Source organism: Schistocerca gregaria, chromosome 10 (genome assembly GCF_023897955.1).
Source record: "Schistocerca gregaria isolate iqSchGreg1 chromosome 10, iqSchGreg1.2, whole genome shotgun sequence".
Classification (NCBI taxonomy): Eukaryota; Metazoa; Arthropoda; class Insecta; order Orthoptera; family Acrididae; genus Schistocerca; species Schistocerca gregaria.
The window spans coordinates 39,739,282-39,757,213 of NC_064929.1; positions in this window are offsets into that span (position 1 = coordinate 39,739,282).

Consider the following 17,932-nt stretch of genomic DNA (forward strand, 5'->3'; position numbering starts at 1 on the left):
GAGGGCGGCCTAAGCCGTAGGCGAAATGTGCTCATTCGCTTTGGCGCGACGTCGAACTATAAATAATGCTGTCACTAGCGTGAGCGTCGTGGAAAGTCGGAAAAGTCGGCTGCGAGAGTGAGTGCCAAGTTTGGGGAGCGTTTCGTAGTATGTGCAGTGCAATGGAGACGCGGAAACTTGTTGTGGCCCAGTGTTTTGCAGTTGGACGACAAGATTGGTACACAGTAGTAAGGAGCGAAGCACTGAGTTGGCATGAATAATGGAGTGCACAATGGGGCTCGAGATGTGTTTGTTACCTCAGGTGCTGTATGATTGTCGACAAGGACTAAAAACGGAGCAATTTGTGACGGCTCTTTCAATTTAAGACGTTAAAAACAGACGGAATTTGCATTTGTAATACCAGAGCATCGAAACTACTTGGAACTTTTGTGTATATGAACGGGTCCGCGCCTTTGTACTCTGCTCCCTTCACCGCTACAAACCAACCAACCATCGTGTCCGTGCGCATCTGAGTAGCAAAGAATGGTGAATAGCGCAGTTTGCTCGTGCATTTGGCGTAGCTCAGTTGGTAGAGCGTTCGCTTGGCATGTGAAAGGTCCAGGATTCAAGCTGCGGCGCCTCCATTTTTTGTAGTCAGTGCATGGTAAGTGTTGGTCGCGGCGAACCTAAAGGCACGCAAGATGTTGCAAAGCCAGCGTCACAGACTAATATGATGTATACTGACGTAAGGAGAGCAAGGTGTAAGTGTGGGGACTGGTTGTTATCGAGGTGTCATCTGTCTTAGGTATCGCGGCTTAACGTCATTGAAGTCTAGAGGGTGGACAACACGTTGGTCTTACTCAGAGCGGTGTCCGAATTCTATTTTCGACGTTATACGTGCCACTTTCATTGTGGCCAACTACGATTCGATACAGAATGCACGAAACGTGAAAGACACCCTAACGGATACATAAAGAGTAGTGTTTGTCTGCTGAATAATGGGAGTGCAAGGGTCTGTGTTGTCTATATGGCTGTATGTAGCACCATTAGTCTTCGGGGGGGCGGGCGTAGCTCAGATGGTAGAGCGCTCGCTTAGTATGCGATAGGTACTGGGATCAATACCCAGTGCCTCCAGAATTTTTAACACACCTACATGCGCACCTTGCCATGCAAGTGGAATAATTCACAACCAGCAGATGTGTCTAGGAAGATACAAGCGAATGATTAGCATCCACAATTGACAAGCGTGTTGTTATTAGTGTGCAGGAAGCACCCTCCTCCCACGCCTACACTTGATTTAGAAACAGTACAAGTGTTCCCGTAAGATTCTCAAGCCTATGTCGGAAAGATCTGCCTTGCGCTGAGTTCACTTAAATCCCACTGCACATTCCTATTCTTTGCGTGCAGTCAGCTGCTACTGGTGTTGCTAGTTGTGACTGCTGATAACAGATGCCGTAGCAATCAATTCATGGAGTGAGTTGTATGTTTTGCGATAGTTTGTCTCTGACAAGCAAGCACAGGTGACATAGGTGCGAACACAGGAAGCTTTCAGACCCTCGCTGCCTGCAGACACCGAGCAGCAACACTAGGAGGGCGGCCTAAGCCGTAGGCGAAATGTGCTCATTCGCTTTGGCGCGACGTCGAACTATAAATAATGCTGTCACTAGCGTGAGCGTCGTGGAAAGTCGGAAAAGTCGGCTGCGAGGGTGAGTGCCAAGTTTGGGGAGCGTTTCGTAGTATGTGCAGTGCAATGGAGACGCGGAAACTTGTTGTGGCCCAGTGTTTTGCAGTTGGACGACAAGATTGGTACACAGTAGTAAAGAGCGAGGCACTGAGTTGGCATGAATAATGGAGTGCACAATGGGGCTCGAGATGTGTTTGTTACCTCAGGTGCTGTATGATTGTCGACAAGGAGTGAAAACGGAGCAATTTGTGACGGCTCTTTCAATTTAAGACGTTAAAAACAGACGGAATTTGCCTTTGTAATACCAGAGCATCGAAACTACTTGGAACTTTTGTGTATATGAACGGGTCCGCGCCTTTGTACTCTGCTCCCTTCACCGCTACAAACCAACAACCATCGTGTCCGTGCTCATCTGAGTCGCAAAGAATGGTCAATAGCGCAGTTCGCTCTTGCATGGGGCGTAGCTCAATTGGTAGAGCGTTCGCTTGGCATGTGGAAGGTCCAGCGTTCAAGCCGCGGCGCCTCCATTTTTTGTGGTCAGTGCATGGTAAGTGTTGGTCGCGGCGAACCTAAAGGCACGCAAGATGTTGCAAAGCCAGCGTCACAGACTGATGTGATGTATACTGACGTAAGGAGAGCAAGATGTAAGTGTGGGGACCGGCTGTTATCGAGGTGTCATCTGTCTTAGGTATCGCGGCTAAACCTCATTGAAGTCTAGAGGGTGGACAACACGTTGGTCTTACTCAGAGCGGTGTCCGAATTCTATTTTCGACGTTATACGTGCCACTTACATTGTGGCCAACTACGATTCGATACAGAATGCACGAAACCTAAAAGACACACTAACGGATACATAGAGAGTAGTGTTTGTCTGCTGAATAATGGGAGTGCAAGGGTCTGTGTCGTCTATATGGCTGTATGTAGCACGATTAGTCTTCGTGGGGGCTTGCGTAGCTCAGATGGTAGAGTGCTCGATTAGTATGCGAGAGGTACTGGGATCAATACCCAGTGCCTCCAGAATTTTTAACACACCTAAATGCGCACCTTGCCATGCATGTGGATTAATTCACAACCAGCAGATGTGTCTAGGAAGATACAAGCGAATGATTAGCATCCACAATTGACAAGTGTGCTGTTATTAGTGCGCAGGAAGCACCCTCCTCCCACGCCTACACTTAATTTAGAAACAGTACAAGTGTTCCCGTAAGATTCTCAAGCCTATGTCGGAAAGATCTGCCTTGCACTGAGTTCACGTAAATCCCACTGCACATTCCTATTCTTTGCGTGCAGTCAGCTGCTACTGGTGTTGCTAGTTGTGACTGCTGATAACAGATGCCGTAGCAATCAATTCATGGAGTGAGTTGTATGTTTTGCGATAGTCTGTCTCTGACAAGCAAGCACAGGTGACATAGGTGCGATTACAGGAAGCTTGCAGACCCTCGCTGCCTGCAGACACCGAGCAGCCACACTAGGAGGGCGGCCTAAGCCGTTAAGCCGTAGGCGAAATGTGCTCATTCGCTTTGGCGCGACGTCGAACTATAAATAATGCTGTCACTAGCGTGAGCGTCGTGGAAAGTCGGAAAAGTCGGCTGCGAGGGTGTGTGCCATTTTTGGGGAGCGTTTCGTAGTATGCGCAGTGCAATGGAGACGCGGAAACTTGTTGTGGCCCAGTGTTTTGCAGTTGGACGACAAGATTGGTACACAGTAGTAAAGAGCGAGGCACTGAGTTGGCATGAATAATGGAGTGCACAATGGGGTTCGAGATGTGTTTGTTACCTCAGGTGCTGTATGATTGTCGACAAGGAGTGAAAACGGAGCAATTTGTGACGGCTCTTTCAATTTAAGACGTTAAAAACAGACGGAATTTGCATTTGTAATACCAGAGCATCGAAACTACTTGGAACTTTTGTGTATATGAACGGGTCCGCGCCTTTGTACTCTGCTCCCTTCACCGCTACAAACCAACAAACATCGTGTCCGTGCGTATCTGAGTCGCAAAGAATGGTCAATAGCGCAGTTCGCTCGTGCATGGGTCGTAGCTCAGTTGGTAGAGCGTTCGCTTGGCATGTGAAAGGTCCAGGGCTGATGTCGCGGCGCCTCGATTTTTTTATGGTCAGTGCATGGTAAGTGTTGGTCGCGGCGAACCTAAAGGCACGCAAGATGTTGCAAAGCCAGCGTCACAGACTGATATGATGTATACTGACGTAAGGAGAGCAAGATGTAAGTGTGGGGACCGGTTGTTATCGAGGTGTCATCTGTCTTAGGTATCGCGGCTTAACCTCATTGAAGTCTAGAGGGTGGACAACACGTTGGTCTTACTCAGAGCGGTGTCCGAATTCTATTTTCGACGTTATACGTGCCACTTTCATTGTGGCCAACTACGATTCGATACAGAATGTGCGAAACCTAAAAGACACACTAACGGATACATAGAGAGTAGTGTTTGTCTGCTGAATAATGGGAGTGCAAGGGTCTGTGACGTCTATATGGCTGTATGTAGCACCATTAGTCTTCAGGGGGGCCTGCGTAGCTCAGATGGTAGAGTGCTCGCTTAGTATGCGAGATGTACTGGGATCAGTACCCAGTGCCTCCATAATTTTTAACACACCTACATGCGCACCTTGCCATGCAAGTGGAATAATTCACAACCAGCAGATGTGTCTAGGAAGATACAAGCGAATGATTAGCATCCACAATTGACGAGCGTGCTGTCATTAGTGCGCAGGAAGCACCCTACTCCCACGCCTACACTTAATTTAGAAACAGTACAAGTGTTCCCGTAAGATTCTCAAGCCTATGTCGGAAAGATCTGCCTTGCGCTGAGTTCACGTAAATCCCACTGCACATTCCTATTCTTTGCGTGCAGTCAGCTGCTACTGGTGTTGCTAGTTGTGACTGCTGATAACAGATGCCGTAGCAATCAATTCATGGAGTGAGTTGTATGTTTTGCGATAGTCTGTCTCTGACAAGCAAGCACAGGTGACATAGGTGCGAACACAGGAAGCTTGCAGACCCTCGCTGCCTGCAGACACCGAGCAGCCACACTAGGAGGGCGGCCTAAGCCGTAGGCGAAATGTGCTCATTCGCTTTGGCGCGACGTCGAACTATAAATAATGCTGTCACTAGCGTGAGCGTAGTGGAAAGTCGGAAAAGTCGGCTGCGAGGGTGAGTGCCAAGTTTGGGGAGCGTTTCGTAGTATGCGCAGTGCAATGGAGACACGGAAACTTGTTGTGGCCCAGTGTTTTGCAGTTGGACGACAAGATTGGTACACAGTAGTAAAGAGCGAGGCACTGAGTTGGCATGAATAATGGAGTGCACAACGGGGCTCGAGATGTGTTTGTTACCTCAGGTGCTGTATGATTGTCGACAAGGAGTGAAAACGGAGCAATTTGTGACGGCTCTTTCAATTTAAGACGTTAAAAACAGATGGAATTTGCATTTGTAATACCAGAGCATGGAAACTACTTGGAACTTTTGTGTATATGAACGGGTCCGCGCCTTTGTACTCTGCTCCCTTCACCGCTACAAACCAACCAACCATCGTGTCCGTGCGCATCTGAGTCGCAAAGAATGGGGAATAGGGCAGTTTGCTCGTGCATGGGGCGTAGCTCATTTGGTAGAGCGTTCGATTGGCATGTTAAAGGTCCAGGTTTCAAGCCGCGGCGCCTCTATTTTTTGTAGTCAGTGCATGGTAAGTGTTGGTCGCGGCGAACCTAAAGGCACGCAAGATGTTGCACAGCCAGCGTCACAGACTAATATGATGTATACTGACGTAAGGAGAGCAAGATGTAAGTGTGGGGACCGGTTGTTATCGAGGTGTCATCTGTCTTAGGTATCGCGGCTTAACCTCATTGAAGTCTAGAGGGTGGACAACACGTTGGTCTTACTCAGAGCGGTGTCCGAATTCTATTTTCGACGTTATACGTGCCACTTTCATTGTGGCCAACTACGATTCGATACAGAATGCACGAAACCTGAAAGACACCCTAACGGATACATAGAGAGTAGTGTTTGTCTGCTGAATAATGGGAGTGCAAGGGTCTGTGTCGTCTATATGGCTGTATGTAGCACCATTAGTCTTCGGGGGGGTGGGCGTAGCTCAGATGGTCGAGCGCTCGCTTAGTATGCGAGAGGTACTGGGATCAATACCCAGTGTCTCCAGAATTTTTAACACACCTACATGCAATCCTTGCCATGCAAGTGGAATAATTCACAACCAGCAGATGTGTGTAGGAAGATACAAGCGAATGATTAGCATCCACAATTGACAAGCGTGCTGTTATTAGTGCGCAGGAAGCACCCTCCTCCCACGCCTACACTTAATTTAGAAACAGTACAAGTGTTCCCGTAAGATTCTCAAGCCTATGTCGGAAAGATCTGCCTTGCGCTGAGTTCACTTAAATCCCACTGCACATTCCTATTCTTTGCGTGCAGTCAGCTGCTACTGGTGTTGCTAGTTGTGACTGCTGATAACAGATGCCGTAGCAATCAATTCATGGAGTGAGTTGTATGTTTTGCGATAGTCTGTCTCTGACAAGCAAGCACAGGTGACATAGGTGCGAACACAGGAAGCTTGCAGAGCCTCGCTGCCTGCAGACACCGAGCAGCCACACTAGGAGGGCGGCCTAAGCCGTAGGCGAAATGTGCTCATTCGCTTTGGCGCGACGTCGAACTATAAATAATGCTGTCACTAGCGTGAGCGTCGTGGAAAGTCGGAAAAGTCGGCTGCGAGGGTGAGTGCCTAGTTTGGGGAGCGTTTCGTAGTATGCGCAGTGCAATGGAGACGCGGAAACTTGTTGTGGCCCAGTGTTTTGCAGTTGGACGACAAGATTGGTACACAGTAGTAAAGAGCGAGGCACTGAGTTGGTATGAATAATGGAGTGCACAATGGGGCTCGAGATGTGTTTGTTACCTCAGGTGCTGTATGATTGTCGACAAGGAGTGAAAACGGAGCAATTTGTGACGGCTCTTTCAATTTAAGAGGTTAAAAACAGACGGAATTTGCATTTGTAATACCAGAGCATGGAAACTACTTGGAACTTTTGTGTATATGAACGGGTCCGCGCCTTTGTACTCTGCCCCCTTCACCGCTACAAACCAACCAACCATCGTGTCCGTGCGCATCTGAGTCGCAAAGAATGGGGAATCGCGCAGTTTGCTCGTGCATGGGGCGTAGCTCAGTTGGTAGAGCGTTCGCTTGGCATGTGAAAGGTCCAGGGTTCAAGCCGGGGCACCTCCATTTTTTTGTGGTCAGTGCATGGTAAGTGTTGGTCGCGGCGAACCTAAAGGCACGCAAGATGTTGCAAAGCCAGCGTCACAGACTGATATGATGTATACTGACGTAAGGAGAGCAAGATGTAAGTGTGGGGACCGGCTGTTATCGAGGTGTTATCTGTCTTAGGTATCGCGGCTTAACGTCATTGAAGTCTAGAGGGTGGACAACACGTTGGTCTTACTCAGAGCGGAGTCCGAATTCTATTTTCGACGTTATACGTGCCACTTTCATTGTGGCCAACTACGATTCGATACAGAATGCACTAAACCTGAAAGACACCCTAACGGATACATAGAGAGTAGTGTTTGTCTGCTGAATAATGGGAGTGCAAGGGTCTGTGTCGTCTATATGGCTGTATGTAGCACCATTAGTCTTCGGGTGGGCTTGCGAAGCTCAGATGGTAGAGTGCTCGCTTAGTATGCGAGAGGTACTGGGATCAATACCCAGTGCCTCCAGAATTTTTAACACACCTACATGCGCACCTTGCCATGCAAGTGGAATAATTCACAACCAGCAGATGTGTCTAGGAAGATATAAGCGAATGATTAGCATCCACAATTGACAAGCGTGCTGTTATTAGTGCGCAGGAAGCACCCTCCTCCCACGCCTACACTTAATTTAGAAACAGTACAAGTGTTCCCGTAAGATTCTCAAGCCCATGTCGGAAAGATCTGCCTTGCGCTGAGTTCACGTAAATCCCACTGCACATTCCTATTCTTTGCGTGCAGTCAGCTGCTACTGGTGTTGCTAGTTGTGACTGCTGATAACAGATGCCGTAGCAATCAATTCATGGAGTGAGTTGTATGTTTTGCGATAGTCTGTCTCTGACAAGCAAGCACAGGTGACATAGGTGCGAACACAGGAAGCTTGCAGACCCTCGCTGCCTGCAGACACCGAGCAGCCACACTAGGAGGGCGGCCTAAGCCGTAGGCGAAATGTGCTCATTCGCTTTGGCGCGACGTCGAACTATAAATAATGCTGTCACTAGCGTGAGCGTCGTGGAAAGTCGGAAAAGTCGGCTGCGAGGGTGAGTGCCAAGTTTGGGGAGCGTTTCGTAGTATGCGCAGTGCAATGGAGACGCGGAAACTTGTTGTGGCCCAGTGTTTTGCAGTTGGACGACAAGATTGGTACACAGTAGTAAAGAGCGAGGCACTGAGTTGGCATGAATAATGGAGTGCACAATGGGGCTCGAGATGTGTTTGTTACCTCAGGTGCTGTATGATTGTCGACAAGGAGTGAAAACGGAGCAATTTGTGACGGCTCTTTCAATTTAAGACGTTAAAAACAGACGGAATTTGCATTTGTAATACCAGAGCATGGAAACTACTTGGAACTTTTGTGTATATGAACGGGTCCGCGCCTTTGTACTCTGCTCCCTTCACCGCTACAAACCAACCAACCATCGTGTCCGTGCGCATCTGGGTCGCAAAGAATGGGGAATAGCGCAGTCTGCTCGTGCATGGGGCGTAGCTCAGTTGGTAGGGCGTTCGCTTGGCATGTGAAAGGTCCAGGGTTCAAGCCGCGGCGCCTCCACTTTTGTGGTCAGTGCATGGTAAGTGTTGGTCGCGGCGAACCTAAAGGCACGCAAGATGTTGGAAAGCCAGCGTCACAGACTGATATGATGTATACTGACGTAAGGAGAGCAAGATGTAAGTGTGGGGACCGGCTGTTATCGAGGTGTCATCTGTCTTAGGTATCGCGGCTTAACCTCATTGAAGTCTAGAGGGTGGACAACACGTTGGTCTTACTCAGAGAGGTGTCCGAATTCTATTTTCGACGTTATACGTGCCACTTTCATTGTGGCCAACTACGATTCGATACAGAATGCACGAAACGTGAAAGACACCCTAACGGATACATAGAGAGTAGTGTTTGTCTGCTGAATAATGGGAGTGGAAGGGTCTGTGTCGTCTATATGGCTGTATGTAGCACGATTAATCTTCGTGGGGGCTTGCGTAGCTCAGATGGTAGAGTGCTCGCTTAGTATGCGAGAGGTACTGGGATCAATACCCAGTGCCTCCAGAATTTTTAACACACCTAAATGCGCACCTTGCCATGCATGTGGATTAATTCACAACCACCAGATGTGTCTAGGAAGATACAAGCGAATGATTAGCATCCACAATTGACAAGCGTGCTGTTATTAGTGCGCAGGAAGCACCCTCCTCCCACGCCTACACTTAATTTAGAAACAGTACAAGTGTTCCCGTAAGATTCTCAAGCCTATGTCGGAAAGATCTGCCTTGCGCTGAGTTCACGTAAATCCCACTGCACATTCCTATTCTTTGCGTGCAGTCAGCTGCTACTGGTGTTGCTAGTTGTGACTACTGATAACAGATGCCGTAGCAATCAATTCATGGAGTGAGTTGTATGTTTTGCGATAGTCTGTCTCTGACAAGCAAGCACAGGTGACATAGGTGCGAACACAGGAAGCTTGCAGAGCCTCGCTGCATGCAGACACCGAGCAGACACACTAGGAGGGCGGCCTAAGCCGTAGGCGAAATGTGCTCATTCGCTTTGGCGCGACGTCGAACTATAAATAATGCTGTCACTAGCGTGAGCGTCGTGGAAAGTCGGAAAAGTCGGCTGCGAGGGTGAGTGCCAAGTTTGGGGAGCGTTTCGTAGTATGTGCAGTGCAATGGAGACGCGGAAACTTTTTGTGGCCCAGTGTTTTGCAGTTGGACGACAAGATTGGTACACAGTAGTAAAGAGCGAGGCACTGAGTTGTCATGAATAATGGAGTGCACAACGAGGCTCGAGATGTGTTTGTTACCTCAGGTGCTGTATGATTGTCGACAAGGAGTGAAAACGGAGCAATTTGTGACGGCTCTTTCAATTTAAGACGTTAAAAACAGACGGAATTTGCATTTGTAATACCAGCGCATGGAAACTACTTGGAACTTTTGTGTATATGAACGGGTCCGCGCTTTTGTACTCTGCTCCCTTCACCGCTACAAACCAACCAACCATCGTGTCCGTGCGCATCTGAGTCGCAAAGAATGGGGAATAGCGCAGTTTGCTCGTGCATGGGGCGTAGCTCATTTGGTAGAGCGTTCGCTTGGCATGTGAAAGGTCCAGGTTTCAAGCCGCGGCGCCTCCATATTTTGTAGTCAGTGCATGGTAAGTGTTGGTCGCGGCGAAGCTAAAGGCACGCAAGATGTTGCAAAGCCAGCGTCACAGAGTAATATGATGTATACTGACGTAAGGTGAGCAAGATGTAAGTGTGGGGACCGGTTGTTATCGAGGTGTCATCTGTCTTAGGTATCGCGGCTTAACCTCATTGAAGTCTAGAGGGTGGACAACACGTTGGTCTTACTCAGAGCGGTGTCCGAATTCTATTTTCGACGTTATACGTGCCACTTTCATTGTGGCCAACTACGATTCGATACAGAATGCACGAAACGTGAAAGACACCCTAACGGATACATAGAGAGTAGTGTTTGTCTGCTGAATAATGGGAGTGCAAGGGTCTGTGTCGTCTATATGACTGTATGTAGCACCATTAGTCTTCGGGGGGGCGGGCGTAGCTCAGATGGTAGAGCGCTCGCTTAGTATGCGAGAGGTACTGGGATCAATACCCAGTCCCTCCAGAATTTTTAACACACCTACATGCGCACCTTGCCATGCAAGTGGAATAATTCACAACCAGCAGATGTGTGTAGGAAGATACAAGCGAATGATTAGCATCCACAATTGACAAGCGTGCTGTTATTAGTGCGCAGGAAGCACCCTCCTCCCACGCCTACACTTAATTTAGAAACAGTACAAGTGTTCCCGTAAGATTCTCAAGCCTATGTCGGAAAGATCTGCCTTGCGCTGAGTTCACGTAAATCCCACTGCACATTCCTATTCTTTGCGTGCAGTCAGCTGCTACTGGTGTTGCTAGTTGTGACTGCTGATAACAGATGCCGTAGCAATCAATTCATGGAGTGAGTTGTATGTTTTGCGATAGTCTGTCTCTGACAAGCAAGCACAGGTGACATAGGTGCGAACACAGGAAGCTTTCAGACCCTCGCTGCCTGCAGACACCGAGCAGCCACACTAGGAGGGCGGCCTAAGCCGTAGGCGAAATGTGCTCATTCGCTTTGGCGCGACGTCGAACTATAAATAATGCTGTCACTAGCGTGAGCGTCGTGGAAAGTCGGAAAAGTCGGCTGCGAGGGTGAGTGCCTAGTTTGGGGAGCGTTTCGTAGTATGCGCAGTGCAATGGAGACGCGGAAACTTGTTGTGGCCCAGTGTTTTGCAGTTGGACGACAAGATTGGTACACAGTAGTAAAGAGCGAGGCACTGAGTTGGCATGAATAATGGAGTGCACAATGGGGCTCGAGATGTGTTTGTTACCTCAGGTGCTGTATGATTGTCGACAAGGAGTGAAAACGGAGCAATTTGTGACGGCTCTTTCAATTTTAAGACGTTAAAAACAGACGGAATTTGCATTTGTAATACCAGAGCATGGAAACTACTTGGAACTTTTGTGTATATGAACGGGTCCGCGCCTTTGTACTCTGCTCCCTTCACCGCTACAAACCAACCAACCATCGTGTCCGTGCGCATCTGAGTCGCAAAGAATGGGAAATAGCGCAGTTTGCTCGTGCATGGGGCGTAGCTCAGTTGGTAGAGCGTTCGCTTGGCATGTGAAAGGTCCAGGGTTCAAGCCGCGGCACCTCCATTTTTTTGTGGTCAGTGCATGGTAAGTGTTGGTCGCGGCGAACCTAAAGGCACGCAAGATGTTGCAAAGCCAGCGTCACAGACTGATATGATGTATACTGACGTAAGGAGAGCAAGATGTAAGTGTGGGGACCGGCTGTTGTGGAGGTGTCATCTGTCTTAGGTATCGCGGCTTAACCTCATTGAAGTCTAGAGGGTGGACAACACGTTGGTCTTACTCAGAGCGGTGTCCGAATTCTATTTTCGACGTTATACGTGCCACTTTCATTGTGGCCAACTACGATTCGATACAGAATGCACGAAACGTGAAAGACACCCTAACGGATACATAGAGAGTAGTGTTTGTCTGCTGAATAATGGGAGTGCAAGGGTCTGTGTCGTCTATATGGCTGTATGTAGCACCATTAGTCTTCGGGGGGGCTTGCGTAGCTCAGATGGTAGAGTGCTCCCTTAGTATGCGAGAGGTACTGGGATCAATACCCAGTGCCTATAGAATTTTTAACACACCTACATGCGCACCTTGCCATGCAAGTGGAATAATTCACAACCAGCAGATGTGTGTAGGAAGATACAAGCGAATGATTAGCATCCACAATTGACAAGCGTGCTGTTATTAGTGCGCAGGAAGCACCCTCCTCCCACGCCTACACTTAATTTAGAAACAGTACAAGTGTTCCCGTAAGATTCTCAAGCCTATGTCGGAAAGATCTGCCTTGCGCCGAGTTCACGTAAATCCCACTGCACATTCCTATTCTTTGCGTGCAGTCAGCTGCTACTGGTGTTGCTAGTTGTGACTGCTGATAACAGATGCCGTAGCAATCAATTCATGGAGTGAGTTGTATGTTTTGCGATAGTCTGTCTCTGACAAGCAAGCACAGGTGACATAGGTGCGAACACAGGAAGCTTGCAGACCCTCGCTGCCTGCAGACACCGAGCAGCCACACTAGGAGGGCGGCCTAAGCCCTAGGCGAAATGTGCTCATTCGCTTTGGCGCGACGTCGAACTATAAATAATGCTGTCACTAGCATGAGCGTTGCGTGAGCGTCGTGGAAAGTCGGAAAAGTCGGCTACGAGGGTGAGTGCCTAGTTTGGGGAGCGTTTCGTAGTATGCGCAGTGCAATGGAGACGCGGAAACTTGTTGTGGCCCAGTGTTTTGCAGTTGGACGACAAGATTGGTACACAGTAGTAAAGAGCGAGGCACTGAGTTGGCATGAATAATGGAGTGCACAATGGGGCTCGAGATGTGTTTGTTACCTCAGGTGCTGTATGATTGTCGACAAGGAGTGAAAACGGAGCAATTTGTGACGGCTCTTTCAATTTAAGACGTTAAAAACAGACGGAATTTGCATTTGTAATACCAGAGCATGGAAACTACTTGGAACTTTTGTGTATGTGAACGGGTCCGCGCCTTTGTACTCTGCTCCCTTCACCGCTACAAACCAACCAACCATCGTGTCCGTGCGCATCTGAGTCGCAAAGAATGGGGAATAGCGCAGTTTCCTCGTGCATGGGGCGTAGCTCAGTTGGTAGAGCGTTCGCTTGGCATGTGAAAGGTCCAGGGTTCAAGCCGCGGCACCTCCATTTTTTTGTGGTCAGTGCATGGTAAGTGTTGGTCGCGGCGAACCTAAAGGCACGCAAGATGTTGCAAAGCCAGCGTCACAGACTGATATGATGTATACTGACGTAAGGAGAGCAAGATGTAAGTGTGGGGACCGGCTGTTATCGAGGTGTCATCTGTCTTAGGTATCGCGGCTTAACCTCATTGAAGTCTAGAGGGTGGACAACACGTTGGTCTTACTCAGAGCGGTGTCGGAATTCTATTTTCGACGTTATACGTGCCACTTTCATTTTGGCCAACTACGATTCGAAACAGAATGCACGAAACGTGAAAGACACCCTAACGGATACATAGAGAGTAGTGTTTGTCTGCTGAATAATGGGAGTGCAAGGGTCTGTGTCGTCTATATGGCTGTATGTAGCACCATTAGTGTTCGGGGGGGGCTTGCGTAGCTCAGATGGTAGAGTGCTCGCTTAGTATGCGAGAGGTACTGGGATCAATACCCAGTGCCTCCAGAATTTTTAACACACCTACTTGCGCACCTTGCCATGCAAGTGGAATAATTCACAACCAGCAGATGTGTCTAGGAAGATACAAGCGAATGATTAGCATCCACAATTGACAAGCGTGCTGTTATTAGTGCGCAGGAAGCACCCTCCTCCCACGCCTACACTTAATTTAGAAACAGTACAAGTGTTCCCGTAAGATTCTCAAGCCTATGTCGGAAAGATCTGCCTTGCGCCGAGTTCACGTAAATCCCACTGCACATTCCTATTCTTTGCGTGCAGTCAGCTGCTACTGGTGTTGCTAGTTGTGACTGCTGATAACAGATGCCGTAGCAATCAATTCATGGAGTGAGTTGTATGTTTTGCGATAGTCTGTCTCTGACAAGCAAGCACAGGTGACATAGGTGCGAACACAGGAAGCTTGCAGAGCCTCGCTGCCTGCAGACACCGAGCAGCCACACTAGGAGGGCGGCCTAAGCCGTAGGCGAAATGTGCTCATTCGCTTGGGCGCGACGTCGAACTATAAATAATGCTGTCACTAGCGTGAGCGTCGTGGAAAGTCGGAAAAGTCGGCTGCGAGGGTGAGTGCCTAGTTTGGGGAGCGTTTCGTAGTATGCGCAGTGCAATGGAGACGCGGAAACTTGTTGTGGCCCAGTGTTTTGCAGTTGGACGACAAGATTGGTACACAGTAGTAAAGAGCGAGGCACTGAGTTGGCATGAATAATGGAGTGCACAATGGGGCTCGAGATGTGTTTGTTACCTCAGGTGCTGTATGATTGTCGACAAGGAGTGAAAACGGAGCAATTTGTGACGGCTCTTTCAATTTAAGACGTTAAAAACAGACGGAATTTGCATTTGTAATACCAGAGCATGAAAACTACTTGGAACTTTTGTGTATATGAACGTGTCCGCGCCTTTGTACTCTGCTCCCTTCACCGCTACAAACCAACCAACCATCGTGTCCGTGCGCATCTGAGTCGCAAAGAATGGGGAATAGCGCAGTTTGCTCGTGCATGGGGCGTAGCTCAGTTGGTAGAGCGTTCGCTTGGCATGTGAAAGGTCCAGGGTTCGAGCCGCGGCACCTCCATTTTTTTGTGGTCAGTGCATGGTAAGTGTTGGTCGCGGCGAACCTAAAGGCACGCAAGATGTTGCAAAGCCAGCGTCACAGACTGATATGATGTATACTGACGTAAGGAGAGCAAGATGTAAGTGTGGTGACCGGCTGTTATCGAGGTGGCATCTGTCTTAGGTATCGCGGCTTAACGTCATTGAAGTCTAGAGGGTGGACAACACGTTGGTCTTACTCAGAGCGGTGTCGGAATTCTATTTTCGATGTTATACGTGCCACTTTCATTTTGGCCAACTACGATTCGATACAGAATGCACGAAACGTGAAAGACACCCTAACGGATACATAGAGAGTAGTGTTTGTCTGCTGAATAATGGGAGTGCAAGGGTCTGTGTCGTCTATATGGCTGTATGTAGCACCATTAGTGTTCGGGGGGGGGGGGGGGGGGGCTTGCGTAGCTCAGATGGTAGAGTGCTCGCTTAGTATGCGAGAGGTACTGGGATCAATACCCAGTGCCTCCAGAATTTTTAACACACCTACTTGCGCACCTTGCCATGCAAGTGGAATAATTCACAACCAGCAGATGTGTCTAGGAAGATACAAGCGAATGATTAGCATCCACAATTGACAAGCGTGCTGTTATTAGTGCGCAGGAAGCACCCTCCTCCCACGCCTACACTTAATTTAGAAACAGTACAAGTGTTCCCGTAAGATTCTCAAACCTATGTCGGAAAGATCTGCCTTGCGCTGAGTTCACGTAAATCCCACTGCACATTCCTATTCCTTGCGTGCAGTCAGCTGCTACTGGTGTTGCTAGTTGTGACTGCTGATAACAGATGCCGTAGCAATCAATTCATGGAGTGAGTTGTATGTTTTGCGATAGTCTGTCTCTGACAAGCAAGCACAGGTGACATAGGTGCGAACACAGGAAGCTTGCAGACCCTCGCTGCCTGCAGACACCGAGCAGCCACACTAGGAGGGCGGCCTAAGCCGTAGGCGAAATGTGCTCATTCGCTTTGGCGCGACGTCGAACTATAAATAATGCTGTCACTAGCGTGAGCGTCGTGGAAAGTCGGAAAAGTCGGCTGCGAGGGTGAGTGCCTAGTTTGGGGAGCGTTTCGTAGTATGCGCAGTGCAATGGAGACGCGGAAACTTGTTGTGGCCCAGTGTTTTGCAGTTGGACGACAAGATTGGTACACAGTAGTAAAGAGCGAGGCACTGAGTTGGCATGAATAATGGAGTGCACAATGGGGCTCGAGATGTGTTTGTTACCTCAGGTGCTGTATGATTGTCGACAAGGAGTGAAAACGGAGCAATTTGTGACGGCTCTTTCAATTTAAGACGTTAAAAACAGACGGAATTTGCATTTGTAATCCCAGAGCATGGAAACTACTTGGAACTTTTGTGTATATGAACGGGTCCGCGCCTTTGTACTCTGCTCCCTTCACCGCTACAAACCAACCAACCATCGTGTCCGTGCGCATCTGAGTCGCAAAGAATGGGGAATAGCGCAGTCTGCTCGTGCATGGGGCGTAGCTCAGTTGGTAGGGCGTTCGATTGGCATGTGAAAGGTCCAGGGTTCAAGCCGCGGCGCCTCCATTTTTGTGGTCAGTGCATGGTAAGTGTTGGTCGCGGCGAACCTAAAGGCACGCAAGATGTTGCAAAGCCAGCGTCACAGACTGATATGATGTATACTGACGTAAGGAGAGCAAGATGTAAGTGTGGGGACCGGCTGTTATCGAGGTGTCATCTGTCTTAGGTATCGCGGCTTAACCTCATTGAAGTCTAGAGGGTGGACAACACGTTGGTCTTACTCAGAGCGGTGTCCGAATTCTATTTTCGACGTTATACGTGCCACTTTCATTGTGGCCAAGTACGATTCGATACAGAATGCACGAAACGTGAAAGACACCCTAACGGATACATAGAGAGTAGTGTTTGTCTGCTGAATAATGGGAGTGCAAGGGTCTGTGTCGTCTATATGGCTGTATGTAGCACCATTAGTCTTCGGGGGGCTTGCGTAGCTCAGATGGTAGAGTGCTCGCTTAGTATGCGAGAGGTACTGGGATCAATACCCAGTGCCTCCAGATTTTTTAACACACCTACATGCGCACCTTGCCATGCAAGTGGAATAATTCACAACCAGCAGATGTGTGTAGGAAGATACAAGCGAATGATTAGCATCCACAATTGACAAGCGTGCTGTTATTAGTGCGCAGGAAGCACCCTCCTCCCACGCCTACACTTAATTTAGAAACAGTACAAGTGTTCCCGTAAGATTCTCAAGCCTATGTCGGAAAGATCTGCCTTGCGCTGAGTTCACGTAAATCCCACTGCACATTCCTATTCTTTGCGTGCAGTCAGCTGCTACTGGTGTTGCTAGTTGTGACTGCTGATAACAGATGCCGTAGCAATCAATTCATGGAGTGAGTTGTATGTTTTGCGATAGTCTGTCTCTGACAAGCAAGCACAGGTGACATAGGTGCGAACACAGGAAGCTTGCAGACCCTCGCTGCCTGCAGACACCGAGCAGCCACACTAGGAGGGCGGCCTAAGCCGTAGGCGAAATGTGCTCATTCGCTTTGGCGCGACGTCGAACTATAAATAATGCTGTCACTAGCGTGAGCGTCGTGGAAAGTCGGAAAAGTCGGCTGCCAGGGTGAGTGCCTAGTTTGGGGAGCGTTTCGTAGTATGCGCAGTGCAATGGAGACGCGGAAACTTGTTGTGGCCCAGTGTTTTGCAGTTGGACGACAAGATTGGTACACAGTAGTAAAGAGCGAGGCACTGAGTTGGCATGAATAATGGAGTGCACAATGGGTCTCGAGATGTGTTTGTTACCTCAGGTGCTGTATGATTGTCGACAAGGAGTGAAAACGGAGCAATTTGTGACGGCTCTTTCAATTTAAGACGTTAAAAACAGACGGAATTTGCATTTGTAATACCAGAGCATGGAAACTACTTGGAACTTTTGTGTCTATGAACGGGTCCGCGCCTTTGTACTCTGCTCCCTTCACCGCTACAAACCAACCAACCATCGTGTCCGTGCGCATCTGAGTCGCAAAGAATGGGGAATAGCACAGTTTGCTCGTGCATGGGGCGTAGCTCAGTTGGTAGAGCGTTCGCTTGGCATGTGAAAGGTCCAGGGTTCAAGCCGCGGCACCTCCATTTTTTTGTGGTCAGTGCATGGTAAGTG